Below are 17,333 nucleotides of genomic sequence, written 5' to 3'. Positions count from 1 at the left end.
AACACACAATGGGATTTATAGATGATGTAATACAGAATTGTACACCTGAAATCTATGTAACTTTACCAACAATTGTCACCCCAATAAACTTTAATTAAAAAAAAAAAAGGAATCTACAGCTAACTTTATGCTTACACATGAAAGACTGTGTTCCTAATATTAGGAACCAGGCAAGACTGTCCAGTTTCTTCAATCCTCAGTATTTTGCTGAAAACTGTAACTAGTCAAAGAAAGCAAGAAAAGAAAATATGAAGCACAAATCTTGGAAAGGAAGAAATAAAAGTTTTTGTTAGTAGATGACATGATTTTCTATGTAGAAAACACCAGGAAAAAAACAAACAAACAACAAAAAAACAAACAAACAAAAAAAGTCCCGGAATTAATAATTGAGTTCAGCAAGATCACAGAATATAAGAAAAATATACAAACATCAAACATATTTATGTATATTAGCAATAAATATATCAACATTGACATTATAACTGCAAAAGCATTTATGATTGCTAAAAAAAAGAAGTATGTGTAAATCTAAGAATACAAGTAAAGGATATAATGCTGAATTTTATATGGAAAAGAATAGCACAAAACAATTTTTGTAAAAGAATAAAATGAGGGTCAGTCTAGAAAATTTTAAGATGCATAGCTACAGTAATCAATACTATGTGGTATTGGCAAAGAGATACACACACAGATCAATGGAACAGAATAGAGAACCCAGATATAAATATATGTAACTGATTCTGACAAATAAAATAAATTTTTTGGAGAAAAGAGCCTTTACAAAAAATTGTATTGGAGCAATTAGAGGTCATAGGCAAACAATGAACTTTGATATGTCTTAGACTTTATACAAAAAAGCAAGTAAAAATGGACCATAAACTTAAATATAAAATGTACAGCTCTAAAACTTTTAGAAAAAAATATAGGAGAAAAATCTTCACATATTGCTAGGCAAAGAGTTGTTAGACTGGACACTAAAATCACATTATAATAGGAAAATCTGATGAGGTAGAGTTCATCAAATTAAATTCTGTGAAAGTGTCTGTAAAGAGAAAAGTTACACTGTAGGAGAAAAACATCTTAAACCAAATATCTAATAACTCATATCTAGAATACATAATGAAGACTCAGAACTCAAAAGTTGAAAAAAAAACAGTAAAAACATGTAAAAACTCAACAATCCAATTATAGCATTAAGACACATTTAAATCATACAGATATACAGATAACAAATAAGCAAATTAAAACATTCAACATTATTAAATATTAGAGAGATGCACCATGAGATGTAACTACATAGCTATCTGAATGGCTAAAATAAAAAAATAAATAAAAATGATTCCTCAAAGTGGGTAAAGATGAAGAGAAACTTCATTTTAATAGCCAAAAACTGGAAACAGTACCTTCATACCATGGAATACTAAACAATAAAAAAGAACAAACTATTGATACATAAGGAAACCTGGATGAAATCCCTGAGATTTATACTAAGTGAAAAAAAACTCAAAAGAGACATAGCATATGCTTCTATTTATATAATATTATTCAAATAACAAAGTTATACAAAAAGAGAACAGATTTGTGCTTGACAGTGGTTACAGAGAACATAGAGGCAAGAGAGAGGCAAGTATGGCTATACAATGGCAAAATGAGGGATTCTCGTGATGATAAATAAGTTTCATATCAATTGAAGGCCTTAAGAAAAAAACTGAGAATTCCTGGAGAAGGAGAAATTCTGCCTCAGAACTATAAAACATAAAATCCCACCTAAATGTCAGCTTTATTGGCCTATTCTACAAGATTTCAGATTCAAGAATACAACATCAACTCCTTATCCTCAGTTTCACTTTCCGAGGTTTTAGTTACCTGTGGTCAACTGGCGTCCAATGATGTTACATGGATCATTCCAGAGACAAACAATTAATGAGTTTTAAATTGTGCGCCTTCTGAGTAGCGTGACAAAATCTCGCGAGACCCACTCCACCCTGCCCAGAATGTGAATCACCTGTTCGTTTGGTGTCTCCAGGCTGAATAGGTGCCCCCGCCCTTTAGTTAAGTAGTAGCCTACCAGTTTATCAGATTGACTGCAGCAGTGTCACAGTGCTTGTGTTTAAGTAACACTTGTTTTATCTAATAATGGCCCCAAAGTGCAAGAGTTTTGATGCTGGCAATTCAGGTATGCCAAAGAGAAACAATAAAGTGCTTTCTTTAAGTGAAAAGGTGAACGTCTTCAACTTAATACGGCAATTTATCATCTCCCATCATCACAAGAAACGTGAGTACAGTACAATAAGATATTTTGAGAGACAGACTGCATGCACATAACTTTTATTACAGTTTATTGTTATAATTGTTCTATTCTATTATAAATTGTGTTAATCTCTTACTGTGCCTAATTTGAAAGCTAAACTTTATCATTTGTTTGTATGTATGTATGCATGTATGTATGTATGTTTGTATCTATAGGAAAAAACATAGTATATATAGGGTTTATTATTATCCACTGCTTTAGGCATCCATCTGTGGAGGTCTCGGAAGGTATCCCTCTCAGATAAGGGAGGACTACAGTAGTCAGTCCTCACAATCACCTGAAATAATTTCTTAAAATAAAACTGTTGGTTCTGATTCTCTGGAGAACTCTGACTAACACAGAGCTGTATCTAATGAGATAATGATAGTGATACAATGGCATCATAAAAAGTATTCAGTAACCAAAAGAAGGCAGGAAATGAGGAAAAAAAGACAAAATAACATAGGACAGGAGATCAAGCTCCCTAGGCTCCCTGTTGCCAGCTCACTTGGGGCGTGCAGGCATGAGTCAGGCATGGCTGCAGGACTGTGGGGTTGCTCCTTAACCTTGGTGCCCACTGCCTCAGGAAACTAGGGGCCCTCAGGCCCGGCAGCCACTCAGACTGTGGCATTGGAGAGCACGGATTTGGTATCCCACTCTCTACAGCCCTACCTATGTCTCATGTAGTTGGACAAGCTCATTGGAACCTGGTTGCTGTATGTGCCATGTACCTGGAGCATTGATTGATTTGGCCTCTGAATCAAGTTGTTTTCCAGATTGATAGCATATTATCCATGTATGATATTGGAGTTGTTCATGGAACAGGTTGTACTGTTAATGACAGCAGGACCAGGACTATGATAAAAAGTATAGCTCTGAGAGCAGCATTTCTGCTTCCTGACATCATCTACCTCCTAATAATAAAACTAATTGTATACTGGCCTCGATTAGCCTTGGGTTGACTTTTAATTGGTGAGCATTACATGGATGGTTTGCTGTGTAGGGCTCCTATAATCCATCTGTTTGCCTGCCTCTTCATTTTTATGAAATTATATAGGCACTAATATATAGTACTGTCTTTGCCCATCAAGACAAAAGAGATGCTGCTCTGATTGATCTTAAGTACATGGCACTGTGACTTAAGTGAAAACACTAAGCAGTGGCTCATTGGCTTCAGTGCTGTGATGCTGAATGCACTGAGTCTGGTGAGTATGAACAGTTCCCAGACCATTCCCGAAGCTTCTCTGGCTGTTGGAGACCCTCTGGCTCCTCAGACTTACACTTTAGATATTCACAGACTTGAGGATTGGGGGATAAATTTATCTCCAACTAAATAATAGGACTAACAGTTTGTTAGGGATTGTCCTTGGAAATTTATGGAAATAAAGAAGACAGATAAAAGAAGAAAAAAATATAGATAGTAGAATGGAAAATTGGCAAATAAAGTTTAGGAATTTTAAAAACTTTTTTTTTTTTTTTGCAAAACAGTCTCAGGTCTAGTTATAACATAATTAAATTCAATAAACAATCTGTTACAATACACTAAATATTTAAGAATCAGAAGATGCAGATTTAGAACAAATTGGCTGGATTTTAGTCCAACAATTTGCTAGCAAAATTCTTCATTTATCACAGAAACTTGGGACTTTTCAGGATTCGAGATGACCTTGAGTATTTAAGTTGATGTATTCTTCTACTTATTACAATTCTTCTCTGAAATAATGGGGATTAGATGAGTTTTTGACATTTTAGAAAAAAAATCTCATGTGTATTAGAATACACATCTAAACAAATGTCTCTGTAGGAAAATGGATTCTCTTTTTAGGGAAAAATAAAAGGTGAAATGGAAAATTGGAGCTTATTGTTCTGTAGTGTAAACTTTATTCACTGCCAAAAACTGCAATTAAGGAAACCATTCTTTTTTTATATTTTAGAAGAATTTAAATAAGTAAATAAAGTGTTTTACCTACTATAAGAATAAAAGACTGCATGACAAAACAAAATGAAGAGCAACATTATGGACTTAAATGCAAGTATATCATAGGTATGTCAAATGTATATGGCTTAAATATTCCAACTGAAAATAGAGAAGAGTAAGACACAACTATATGTAGTTTATTAGAAATCTTTAAATATAAAGAAAAAGATAGTTAAAAAATTGTAGAAGGAAAAAAGTGATATACCGTGTAAGCACAAAACAAAACGAAATTTGAATGACTATATGAATTGTTAGTTTATTTGAGAAGAAGAAATTTCATTAAGGACAAATAGGAATGTATTGTAATATTAAAGGGTCAATTGATAATTGAATGGGATGAAGGTGGTCAAAAGGTACAAAGTTATTGTTATAAGAAAGGAAGTACTGGGGATGGAATTTATAGCATGATGACTATAGTTAAGACTGTTGTATGCTATACTTGAAAGAAATTGGTAAAAGAGTATATCATAAAAGTTCTCATCACAGGGAAAGTAACATTTTCTGTATCTATATGAGATAATATATGTTAATTAAACTTATTGTGGTAATTATGTCACAACATATTTGTACAGTCATGCTGTACACATTAAAATTATACAGTGTTGTGTGTTAATTATATCTCACTAAAACTGGGAAGAGAGGGTCAATTAATCAAGGAGACATAAAATTCTAGGTGTATATGCAACTAATAATAAGTTTTCAAAATATGTAAAGCCAAAACTGGTTTCAACATTATCGAGTGCCTTGTTACTTAATGGGTAGTCCAGAAGTCTGTATTTTTCTAATCCTATCCCAAATGAATGGAATGGGTGGAGGGCTAGGCACTCATGTTTCTTCCATAATGTGGATTAGCATATCAGCCAAACGTGAGTGCATACTTGGGGAGGAAAAGTTTGGGTTGAAACAAATGGAAAGAATATGAAATAATCACTGAGGGTAAAGGAATTAACAGAAGAGTTATTCATAAAGGAACATCAAATACTATTTGGGTACTTTGAGAAAGACTTATAGCCAGCCAACATTTTTCTTTCTTAGCTTTGACTCAGATGTCTGTAAGGATTATATATATATATAATATATATATATATATATATATATATATATATAAATATCATCATTTATATATATATGTGTATATATATATATATGTATGTATGTATGTATATATATATATATATATATATATATATATATATATAAAAAATCCTTTTTTTCCCCTCCCTGTCTATGCTCCATTATTATTAGACCAAGATACACTGACCTGGGAGACAACATTAAGGCCACACCATTACCCAGTTTAATTTCTCTTTTTAAAATTCTTGAATAGTACATATCAACAAAAATGCAAGTAAACAATTCTTAACATATGGTAGCAAATCATCATTGAACTGGATTGCTCTACAATATGTTAAATCATTTCCCCCTAACCTATATATTTTTGATAAATAGAGCATGTACACAGAGGAAATAAAACAATAAAATGCCAAAAGATGGTACACGATTGCTAAATAATCATTTTAATTCTGACTACAAACTTTGAGGATCGAGTTCTAGGAAAAATAAGGAGCCATATAACAAGATTCATTCAGTCAGAGTCCCAAAACATGCAAATTTGCCTTTGGATGTAATTTATTCATTGGGTAAGCGAGCTGAATTCATGATGTTTTGCTATAAGACCAGACATAGATATAACTTAAATAAAAAAGGTTGGTATTTTCCTAAGCTTATTTTAAAGAGGTGCATGTTTCTATGGACAGTATATTTTTTCAATTAAGAAAATTTGAAATTGCTTCTGTACATAAAATTTTGTCATATAAATTATTCATTTATTAATAGTCTAGAACATAGTGATTTAAAAAATATTACTAGCATGTGGATGGCCCAGCTACTTAATACCACAAGTCTGTTCTATATATATAAGCATTAGCAATAGCAAAATCACAGAATTCATTAAATAATTTAAATTAAAGCTCATTTGGGGTTTTCCCTTTCTGAGCTAGTCAGTTGGCCCCCTCATTCTTTTATACGAAGAGTGGTTAGATGTTTACAGAACATATCCCAAATCTAACCCTAGGTTCATGTTACCATTATTTTTCAGACTGAAAGTAATACCTCCTTCTTATAGGGATGATTTTTGAATCAGTAGGTTAAAGTATATTTTTTATGTGGCACGTATGTGATAAAATTGTTTTGGTATATTGTCATTTTCATGTATATTGTCATTTTGATGATGCTGTCAATAATTGATGTATATATTTTGAAAATATAAATCATGTGTCATTAGAAAAGCCAATAATGCTATCTAGTGCATTAGTCAGCAAAATGATCAGAGGTAAAGGTTGCCATATTGAATTCTGGAAGTCATTCAAGAAACCAAGTCCCTTTTACTCATCATGTTTATATTACCTTCAAGAGCAATCATATAGTCTACACTTTCCATCACATCAGCACATTTCTGACATGAGGTAGAAATTACCTAGAGTTATCTATTCAGTGAGGCATCCTGGATAGCATCCCTTTTCGTATATGTACAGCATGCATAATTCTGGATATTTAACGGAGTCTGGTTTTCTTTGCAGATCACATTAACATATATTAATGAAAATCATTTCAGGGAAATCCTAAGAACATTTGTCCTGTTTTAAACACATGCATATATGTTTTAAGCATATATGCATACATGTATATATGTACACATATTTCAAGTATATGAGTTTTTAGTGTAAAGAGAAACATAGCCAATAGTCTCTAGAATATTTTTACACTATCTTCTACTAACCTGATATTTAAAAGACAGTAGAATGCTAACATATGGATTTCGTATTTATTACTTTTTTGCAAAATTCAAACAACTCAGTTTCAATCTCTATAGCATTGCTGGAATTAAGAGAGTATATAATGTATATTTTACTTTGTCTAAAAACGTAGTATTAACGACACTCAGCTAGTTCAGTCGATAGAGCATAAGACTCTTAAAAACATAATTTAATATGTATTTCTTCACTAATAGCAGCACCTCTTACTTGCTGGGCTAATGCAATGTCTTGAGGCATTTTTACCATAATGGTTTTCCTTTCAATTTATTCAGAAGTTGTCACGGCCCTGGAAGGAAAGTAGCTTTAGCGCTTAGTGCTTTAGGGTCTACCCCAAACCACAGAAGGGAGCCAAGATTGGACTCAGGTGTTCTTACTACTCTGTGCACTTGTTACCAAAGGCTGAGCTGTTAGTTCTCTTCAGTTCTAAGTACTGTCATTTTCATAAGTTCCCTTCAAAAAAAAACCTGGGAACTGTAAGTGTAAAAAGACTGCATCTGTTCAATACTGCTGGTACCTTCTCTCTTGTCAGGTTCATGTGACAGGCTCAGTTGAATATTTATCTGTGACTAATAGAGACCTCTTTTTTAGACTCCAATTGATTCATTGCATTTTGAAAAGGCAGTGATATTGACATCCCAGTTACCACCTCTGGAATTGCTTCTCACGGTGGAAATAAAAGTGTCTGCTGCTCTGTTAGACATGCCTGTGTGGAAAAAGCCATTAAATAAGCAAAGGCCTTTATTTGCCACTTTTTTCAGATTCACGTAACATTTCAATCTTATTTCTCCCTATTACCCTGATAAAGCAAAATGGAAGCACTCTCACCCATACAAACCGTGTGCTCCCATGCTCCCAAACCTTGCTCAAGGTTTCCTCTGTCAGGGATGCTTTTGTCCTGATGTTACTGTTCCTTCCAGGCCCAGATCAAATGTCACTCTATCCACAATGCCTGTTTTGAGCTCTGCCGCACAGCAGAATATACTATTTCTATCATCCGAACCTCCTCAGAACTTCATCTTTACTTGTGTTATGAAATTGATTGTTTAAAATTTTGTGCAACCCATTGCTCTTTTCCTAATGTAGATATATAGTAATGTTTTACTTTTTTCCTATCCCTTTTGCATTATAGCTATTATTGTCCAAATATTATCTGCTTTTTGAAACTGTAAGTTATATCATCCTCACAACTGATAACTTTTATTTAACTTTGCCTGGGAGCAGTACATTGCACTAAGCACTTCATATTATCTCATTTTGGCCTTACAGCAGATCTGTAAGGGCTTTTATTATCACTATTCTTTTAAAAAAAGGAGAAATCAAGATGGAAAATATTTAAGTATCTTTCTCCCAAATGCCCAGTAACCCAATGGTACAGTGACAATCCAGAACACAATCTCTGAATTACTATACCATATGTCTCTGTCTTGCAAAGAATAGAAATTAAAGTTCCTACATTATTTAATTCATTCTGTAGAAACATATTTTTAAAAATGTCATTTTTATTTGTTTGGGTAAGTATTCAGGATTTCTTCATGTAATTCGCGGAAAACTTCTCCCTGTAGCTAACATAATGCAGTGATTTTCAAAAGGCAAAGTGTGTTAGAATCATCAGGCACTAGTTAAATTGCAGATTCCTGGGGCAGCTTTCTACACTTACAGAATCCATTGCCTGTGGGGATATGGGTTTACAAACCCCCCAGCGGAATCTTACATACTTTAAATTTTGTGAAGCTCTGGCTAAAATAAAATGCAGGCTGTTTTCTTCTCTATCTATTGTGATGGGAGTTGACCTTCACCTGGTTACAGGAGGCCAGCATTTATGCTTTCAGGCTTTCTGTTTGCTGTCTATTAAGTTGTTGCCTTTATATACAAGGTTGAACCTTACAATTCACATCCTTCAGTTATGCAGGGATTGCAATGCAATGTACCACTGCAAGCAGTCTGGCCCCAGACTTTGAGCTCAGACTCATGAAGTGGTAGGTCTAATTAGAGCAGAAGCTTCTCAGAGACCACCACAGCTGCCATACTCATTGCTTCTCCAGTAATCTTGGGGGAGAATATAGGCTTGAAGAAAACAGAGGCTTCAAGTATTTACCTCCTGACCTATTATGGTGAGAGAAGACACTTCCACTATTTTTTACTCCAGTGACATTTTTGTTAACCTACAACTCTTTAATCAAGAGATCTCTCCCCCATTTTACTTTTCATTTATTCAATAAACATTTATCAAGCACGAGTATATGCAAGGCATTGAAACAAGAATGGAGAATTAAAGTGAATAAAGTATGACCTCTGCCTGGGAGGAGATGTAACAGCCAAGCGTAGGAACAATTTTTTTATACTCTATTAGAAGTCAAGGAAAGAAAAAGTGTATGGTAGGTGAAATCAAGAAAGTCTTACAAGAGAAGAGCATCCCAAGTAGAAGAAATAGCAGGTGCAAAGAGATTGAAGCATGACATAATATGCTTTGTTTAGGGGAACTGCAAGGAGAGGTTAGGGCTAACCCTTCCTGAAGCAATTTGAAACACATTCTGCCTTTTATTTCCAATTAAAATAGAAAATACCTTTTTACTCTCCTGCATGATAATCCCTTTTTACAAGTGGTTTTTAGATTCCTTTTTTCTTACTGCTTTTCAACATCCTTCTTTGCAAATTGTTCTTTATCTTTCTCTCAGACTAGTTTGCTCAAGACTAGATGTATTTTATAACGTGTTTTATTATGTTGACAAGATGTAAAGAGGACATCATGCACATATCATGCTTATTTGTTATAAACTAATGGCCCTAGACTTCATTGCTGAGTTGTAAGGATTCATTTGAAGCAGATATCAAGCAAAATGAAGCCTGTTTGAAAGGTAAAAAAAAAAAAAAAAAGATTGTTCAGGTTCTAAATCAAGAAACTACAATGATTTAGATGATTTTTGAGACTTGCTAACTCTCTAGTTCTATAAGTCTTGAATCTATGTTAGGATATATTTAGGATCAAAGACAATATAATCAGCTCTGTCAATCTGTGAGAACCAAAAACATGGAGAGTATAAATAATAAAATCTCCAGATAATCTTAAAATTGGTTTTAATCTATTTCTTACTCAACCTTTACCAAATAAAACCTTTAAGAGGAAAACTTGACAAATTTTTGTTTCATTTTCTTTTCCCTCCTCTTACTACTACATAATAGAGATAATAATGTGAAATGAAATGCCATGAAAATGATTGAGAGAGGTATAGTTGCAGCAAAAGAAATAGGTCCTCCACATCCTCAGCCCTGATAATAATTAATCAACAGTAAATTCCTTTCATGCACCTTATTAGAAGCCCTACTATGTACTAAGACAGTGATCCATGATGTTGATGTGCATCAAAATTACCTGGGGAGCTAGTTAAAAATGCAAATAACCAATGCCCAGGAGATCCCATGTAATAAATTTAGGGGAGGGGTTTGGGCATCTATGAGTTTAACAAGTTCTGCAGGTGATTGATGATGCTGTAAGTCAAAATTTAACAGCCACTCTGCTAGGCAAGTACAGTGGTGCCTCCGTTTTTGAATGTAATCCATGAGCTCTGAAACATTTCAAAACAGCCCACAGCTAGGCCTCGGGATCCTGCACTCAGGGGAAGCCCTGTGACATATTCGACTTCTGAGTCGTGTTCAAAAACCGAAGCGTTTACTTCCAGTTTTCGGCATTCATAAACCAAAATGTTCATCAACAGAGATGTTCGAAAACCGAGGTACTACTATATAATGATCAGTAATAGCATGTTCCATAAGTTTTAGCTAATCAACACATGTACAGGATTAGGTAAAAACAGAATTCCAATCATCCAGTTTTATAGACTCTATTACTAAACTAGTGAATTGCTTGAGTTTTTTTTTTTTTTTTTTTAATAATTTTTCACCTAATTAGGTAGCTCCATAAAAACATTTAGCTTTCTAACTTTGTTCTGTAGTGATCTATTATGACTTTGGAAACATTTATACTGTAGGAAACTACTTCTTTCTTATGTTTCTTTTTCTGTAGGTTTATAGTCCCTATTTTCTAAATAGGCCCTCTTCAGACAAGAATCCAATGGGAGTAAGTGCAGGCTTTTCAGATTTCCTGTGCTATAAAAAGAAAACATAGTGTTATGCCTTCGTTGGGGATCATAATGGATTTTCAAATAGTACACAGCCATTGATCAGCTGTCTCAAAGATTTGATTTCAGCAGAGACAGAAGCCTGAGTGAAAAGAATCATGAGTATTGATAAGTCCCTTGTGTTCAACAAGAGAATCATTGTGATTTGCAGTTTGTATATTCAGTTTGTATGATGTGTATTGAATATCTGAGCAATGAAGTGAATCAAATTATATACACTCAGCATGCTTGCCACCAGGCATGTGTAATTGTTAGGGTATATGACGGAGAAAAGTTTAAAATGGAATCCCAGATCAACCTAAATAAACAACTACTGCCAATTTTCTTAAGAATTGCAAAAGTGCATCCCATGTTCATACACTTGAGCTTGGTTTCCAAGGTAATTTTCCAATAACCAGTCTACCTTTGCAGAGATATTAATGAACTGTTTTTACTAATATGAAAGTCTGGAATTAAGAATGAAAATAATCTACTTTAAAAAGGAAATATGGTAACTGATAAAGAAAGAATATTATGTTGAATAAGATTGCATGAATTTTGCCTTTTCATGTGAACTTTAGAGTTAGTTTATCAGTATTGTCAAAACAGTTCCCTGGAATTTCAGTTTGGGATTTCATTGAATCTACAGATAAAGTTGGAAAAAAACTGACATCTTAACTACCAAGTCTCCTAATCCATGAACACAAAATATTTATTCATTCACTTATACCATCTTTAATTTCTTTCAGCAGTTTTGTAGTTTCCACGTATAGGTTCTTTATATACATATTGTGTTAGATTTATGCCTAAGTATTTGATTTTTGGATACTATTATAAGTGGTAATTTAAATTTTTTAAATTCCAGTTTTTTATTGCTGGTACATAGGAAAACAATTGATTTTTATGTATTGACCTTTTATCCTGCTACCCACTTATCAACTTTAGTAGGTTATTTTGAAGTTCTTTGGCATTTTCTAGATAGACAATCATGACATATGCAAATAAAAAGTGTCATTTCCTCCCATCCATTCTGTATACCTTTTGTTTCTTTTTCTTGACTTGTTGCACTAGTTAGGACTTCCAACATAAAAAAAATGTCAAATAGGAGTGATGACAGAGGACATCTATGCCTATGTACTTTTAATAGTATGAGTGACATTTAGCTTCAATTTTGACATATTTTATATTATCATTGATATGTATATCATGTTCTATTCATAACAAGTATAACAAAATTTTATTTTACTATTTCATTTGGTTTTTAGGGAAATTCTGTTTTGTTCTAGTAATTGCCTTTATATTTGTACCTGTTACAATTCTCCTAATTTTCCTTTTTCTTAAAAAATATTTTACTATCTAATCTGTCAGTTTTAAATGGTACTCATTGACACATATACAACGTTCAATTATATTTTTCAAATTTTGCGCTTCTTTCTCTCTTCTCCTATTTTTAATGGAATTTTTTCTATAGTCAGCATATATTATGCACTATTCTCTCACACGTTACCCTACTCATGTGTTAGTGTTTGATTTACAATTAAATGTATTAAATCATCACCATCAAGTCATTTATCAAGGTTTCCTATTTATGTCTTGGCTATATGAGCTCATGCTATAGAAGATTCCTCATGAATGACACACCTATGCAACAGTCTTTGTGTTCTTGTACAGTTGAAACTGTTTTTCTATCTTCTTAATACTTTAAAGACAACTTTGATGAATATAAAAACTGTGGTTAACTTTACTTTTATTGAGTATTTTGAAAATGCTGCTCCACTGTTGTTTTGTGTTATATGTTGCTCTTGAGAGTCTGATGCTCCACTAATATTCTTCCCATTATAGGTAATTTGATTATTTTTTCTAGAGGAATTGATGATTTTTTTTTTCTCTTACAATAGAATTGTTTTACTAACATATTTCTCAGGGATTTGTTTTTGAATCACTTTCCAAGGTATAAGGTAAACCCTCTCAAAATGTGAATTTAAGTTATTTATTTCCAGATAGATTTCTTGGCTTACAGAGTTAATATTTATTTCTGTTCTTTTTCTTCTTCTTTTCTAGTAACTCTAGTTATGTAAAGAACTGATTTTTTCTTTTTCTTGCTTGCCTGGTATTTCACATACCTTCTTCTTGAAGGTTTTACCTTTTTTTTTTTTCTGTATGTATGAGGTAAGTTAAGGTATATAAAACTTGTTTCAATATTTCCTAGTATATAATAACCATCCAATAATAGTTATTTATTTTATTTTTTTATTTAAATAACTTATTTCTTAATACAGTTGACATACAATATTATCTTAGTTTCCAGTGTATAACAGTGATTAGACATTTATATAACTTACAAAGTGATCACCCCGATAAAACTTGTACCCATCTGACACCGTACACAGTTATTACAATATTATTGACTGTAGTCCTTATACTATACTTTACATCCCCATGACTATTCTGTGATTACCAATTTGTACTTCTTAATCCCTTCAACTTTTAAACCATCCCTCCAATCCCCTTCCCATCTGGCCACCATCAAAATGTTCTCAGTATCTACGAGTTTGTTTCTGTTTTGTTTATTCATTTATCTTGTTCTTTAGATTCCACATATAAGTGAAATCATATGGCGTTTGTGTTTCTTTGTCTAACTTACTACATTCAGCATAATACCCTCTAAGTCTATCCATGTTGTTGCAGGTGGCAAGATTTCACTCTTTTTATGGCTGAGTAATATTCCATTTTGTGTGTGTGTGTGTGTGTGTGTGTGTGTGTGTGTGTGTGTGTGTATATATATATATATATATATATATATATATATATACACCACCTCTTTTTTACCCATTCATCTGTTGATGGACACCCAAGTTGCATCCATATCTTGGCAATTGTAAATAATGCTGCAGTGAACATATGGATGCATATGTCCCTTTGAAATAGTATTTTGGGATTCTTTGGATAAATACAAGGAAGTGGGATTATTGGGTCCTTCTTTGTATCTTGTTATAGCATTCGTTTTAAAGTCTGTTTTGTCTGGTATAAGTATTGCTATCCCTTTTTTCTTTTTCTGTTTCATTTCCATTTTCATGAAATGTCTTTTTCCTTCCCTTTACTGTCACTGCGCATGTGTCTTTAGATCTGAAATGCGTCTATTCTAGGCAGCATACATAAAGGTCTTATTTTCTTATCCATTCAGCCATCCTATTTCTTTTGATTATAGCATTTAATCTATTTAGATTTAAAGTAATTATTGGTAGCTATGTAGTTATTGCCATTTAGTATTCATATACATATATTTTTGTCTTAAAGAAGTCCCTCTAATAGTTCTTGTAATACTGGTTTGGTGGTGATGAACTTTAGGTTCTTCTTGTCTGGGAAGCTCTTTATTGGTCCTTTGATTCTAAACGATAGCTTTGCTGGGTAGAATAATCTCGGTTGTAGGTCTTTGCTTTTCATCACATTGAGTATTTTGTGTCAGTCCCTTCTGGCCTGCAAAGTTTCTGTTGAGAAATCAGCTGACAGTCTTATGGAAGGTCCCTTGTAGAACTCTAACAGCTTTTCTCTTGCTGCACTTAAGGTTCTCTCTTTGTCTTTCACTTTTAGCATTTTAGTTATGATGTGTCGTGGTGTGGGCCTCTTTGGGTTCATCTTGTTTGGGACTCTCTGTACTTCCAGGGTTTCTTTGTCTATTTTCTTCACCAGGTTAGGAGAGTTTTCTGTAATTATTTCTTCAAATAGGTTTTCAATTCCTTGCTTTCTCTCTTCTCCTTCTGGTACTATGATGAAAATGTTGGTATGCTTGATGTTGTCCCACAGGCCACTTAAACCATCCTCATTTTGGGGGGATTCTTTTTTGTTTTTTTGCTCTTCTAATTGGATGTTTTCTGCTACCTTATCTTCCAAATCACTGATTTGATCCTCTGCTTCATCTAATCTACTGTTGATTCCCTCTAATATAGTCTTCATTTTTTATTTATTGCAGTATTAATATCTGATTGGCTTTTTTTTTTATGTTTTCTATCTCTTCATTGAAGTTCTCAATAAGATTATTGAACATTCTTATAACTAATAGTTTGAACTTCTGGTAAATTTCTTGTCTCCATTTTGTTAAGTTTTTTGTCGTTGTTGTTGTTGTTGTTTGTTTTTTGTTTTTTTTTTTTCCAGGAGCTTTGTTCTGTTCTTTCATTTGGGACATGTTTCTTTGTCACCTCATTTTGGCTGCTTCCCTGTGTTTGTTTCTAAGTATTCAGTAGAGCTGCTAATTCTCCCAATCTAGGTAGGATGGCCTTATGTAGTAGGTGTTCTGTGGAGTTCAGTGGTGCATTCTCCTTGGTCACCTGAGCCAGGTGTTGTATGTTTGTCCCTTGTGTGCATTGTGTGTGTCCTTCTGTTGTTGTTGAGCCTTGGTTACTATTTGAATGTTAGTGGGAGGGATTAACCCTCAGTGTGATTAGTTGTGAGGACTGGCCAGTGACTACAATGGAGGAGCTGCTGAGCAGCGGCTGACCCTATCGAGCAGGAGTTGCTTAAGCAGGGCTCTGGCGACTGCCAAGTTTGCCCTTTGAGTGTGTTGTTTGTGGAGGTGGTCAGGTGGTTCTCCATTGTGGTCTGAAGCCAGTAACTGGGTATGTTGGTTCCGGGACCTCTTGGAAGTGGCTCTGTTGCAGGCCATCGTCAGCTACTGCCTGTGCCTGCCTGGGACCATTTCATATGAACTACAAAGTGATCTGAAGATGGCACTTTTGCTGGGCTTCCAGGTGCTTGAGAGAAGCTAAACTGCGTTTGAGTCCTACTGCCACTAATGCCAGGCTGGGAGCTGCTTAGCAAGAGGTATGGGGCATGCCAAGACCAGATGCTGCTTATTCGGGGTTTGTGAACCTTTGAGAGATTTTAAGAAAGTCCACAGCATGACTAAGACAGGCCATTTGTATGGAAAAGCTACTGGAAGTGACTTGGTTTGGCCTTCAAGTTGCGTGGGATGGGGTCTCTTTTACTCTTTTCTTAAAATCTCAAATGTACTCTTTGTTGATGCCTACTTTTTCTCAAAGTCCCCTATTTTTATTCCAATATATAATCCCTTGGGCACCTATTTTCTTCTTCATTTCCTGGTAGACTTTGTTTTGTTTGTTTGTTTGTTTGTTCGTTTTTATGAGTTTGATTGACTTTTATTGAATTTTTCCTGTGTTTTGCCTTTTTTTGTCAGTAGTTTTTAAAATTTCTGATTCAATACACTTAAAATTATAACTAAATGCTTGGTCAAGACTATTTAATTCAATTAGGATGTTCATTACAGTGTTCTGCTTCCTTATTGATTTTTGGAAAGAATATCTATCACAGAAAATATTTTAATTTGAATTTGCTGTTCAGTTTTTGCAGTACTTTATGTTGAATTAAGTTTATTTTATTTTTTAAATCCTTAGTCTTTTGTTGATAATTTTCCTGGTTCAATAGTGCTGTCTTCCACAATATGATAAGATGCATTAAAAAAAATTGATGATGTTTGTGATGGTAGGGATGGTGGCAGAAAGTGAAGACGGGTGATATGTCATATTTGTTTTTTGAGTACATTTGTTTCTTTTGTTCCCTAACTTTTAATTCTTCCTCTTTCTTCTTTCTCTCTTTTCACTGCCACCTCTTCTCCATTTAGTAGATTCTCTTCCTAGAAATAATGCTTCCCAAAGGCCAATACCTCCAGTTCAGATGACTTTCAAAACCAATTCTTGTAGCTAATACTAGGAACTACCAATTCTTTGACTTGTGTTTAATATTTTGGTACTTATTATTGTAATTTCTCTTTCTGGAAGTAATTTAATCTTTTACCTTCTTCTGTTCTACTCTTAGTTTTCACAGACTCTCTTAAGTTCTTCTCCCCTCAATCTTCATACCTATAGACTTTCACCAGCCATGAGAGCTTGTTGAAATTTGGTTTGTAATTTCTCTCCTTACAAGTAATTAAAAGATCATGGTTTTTTCTGTCCCCTGGTAATGTCTAAAGCATGGCCAACAGTAATTTTATTAGTGTTCTTTGTTTTTGTATTCTTTAATGTATCATTGTTTATCTTGTGGGTTTTGGGAAGGCTATATGAAGAGATACAGATTCAGATGGTCACCATTATCCTCTATACCTGGACACTTTTTCAGGGAAG

At 33.8% G+C, this 17,333-nt stretch overlaps 1 pseudogene; it reads left to right on the top strand.

Annotated features, from left to right (window-relative positions):
• Positions 1-2,971: 2,971 nt before the first annotated feature.
• LOC117025562 (4-hydroxybenzoate polyprenyltransferase, mitochondrial-like) lies at positions 2,972-3,627 on the top strand (annotated as a pseudogene).
• The last annotated feature ends 13,706 nt before the right edge of the window (positions 3,628-17,333 follow it).

The sequence above is a fragment of the Rhinolophus ferrumequinum genome, chromosome 8, assembly GCF_004115265.2.
Source record: "Rhinolophus ferrumequinum isolate MPI-CBG mRhiFer1 chromosome 8, mRhiFer1_v1.p, whole genome shotgun sequence".
Classification (NCBI taxonomy): Eukaryota; Metazoa; Chordata; class Mammalia; order Chiroptera; family Rhinolophidae; genus Rhinolophus; species Rhinolophus ferrumequinum.
Note: the sequence above shows the minus strand (reverse complement) of the source record. Positions and strands in the feature narration are given on the sequence as shown.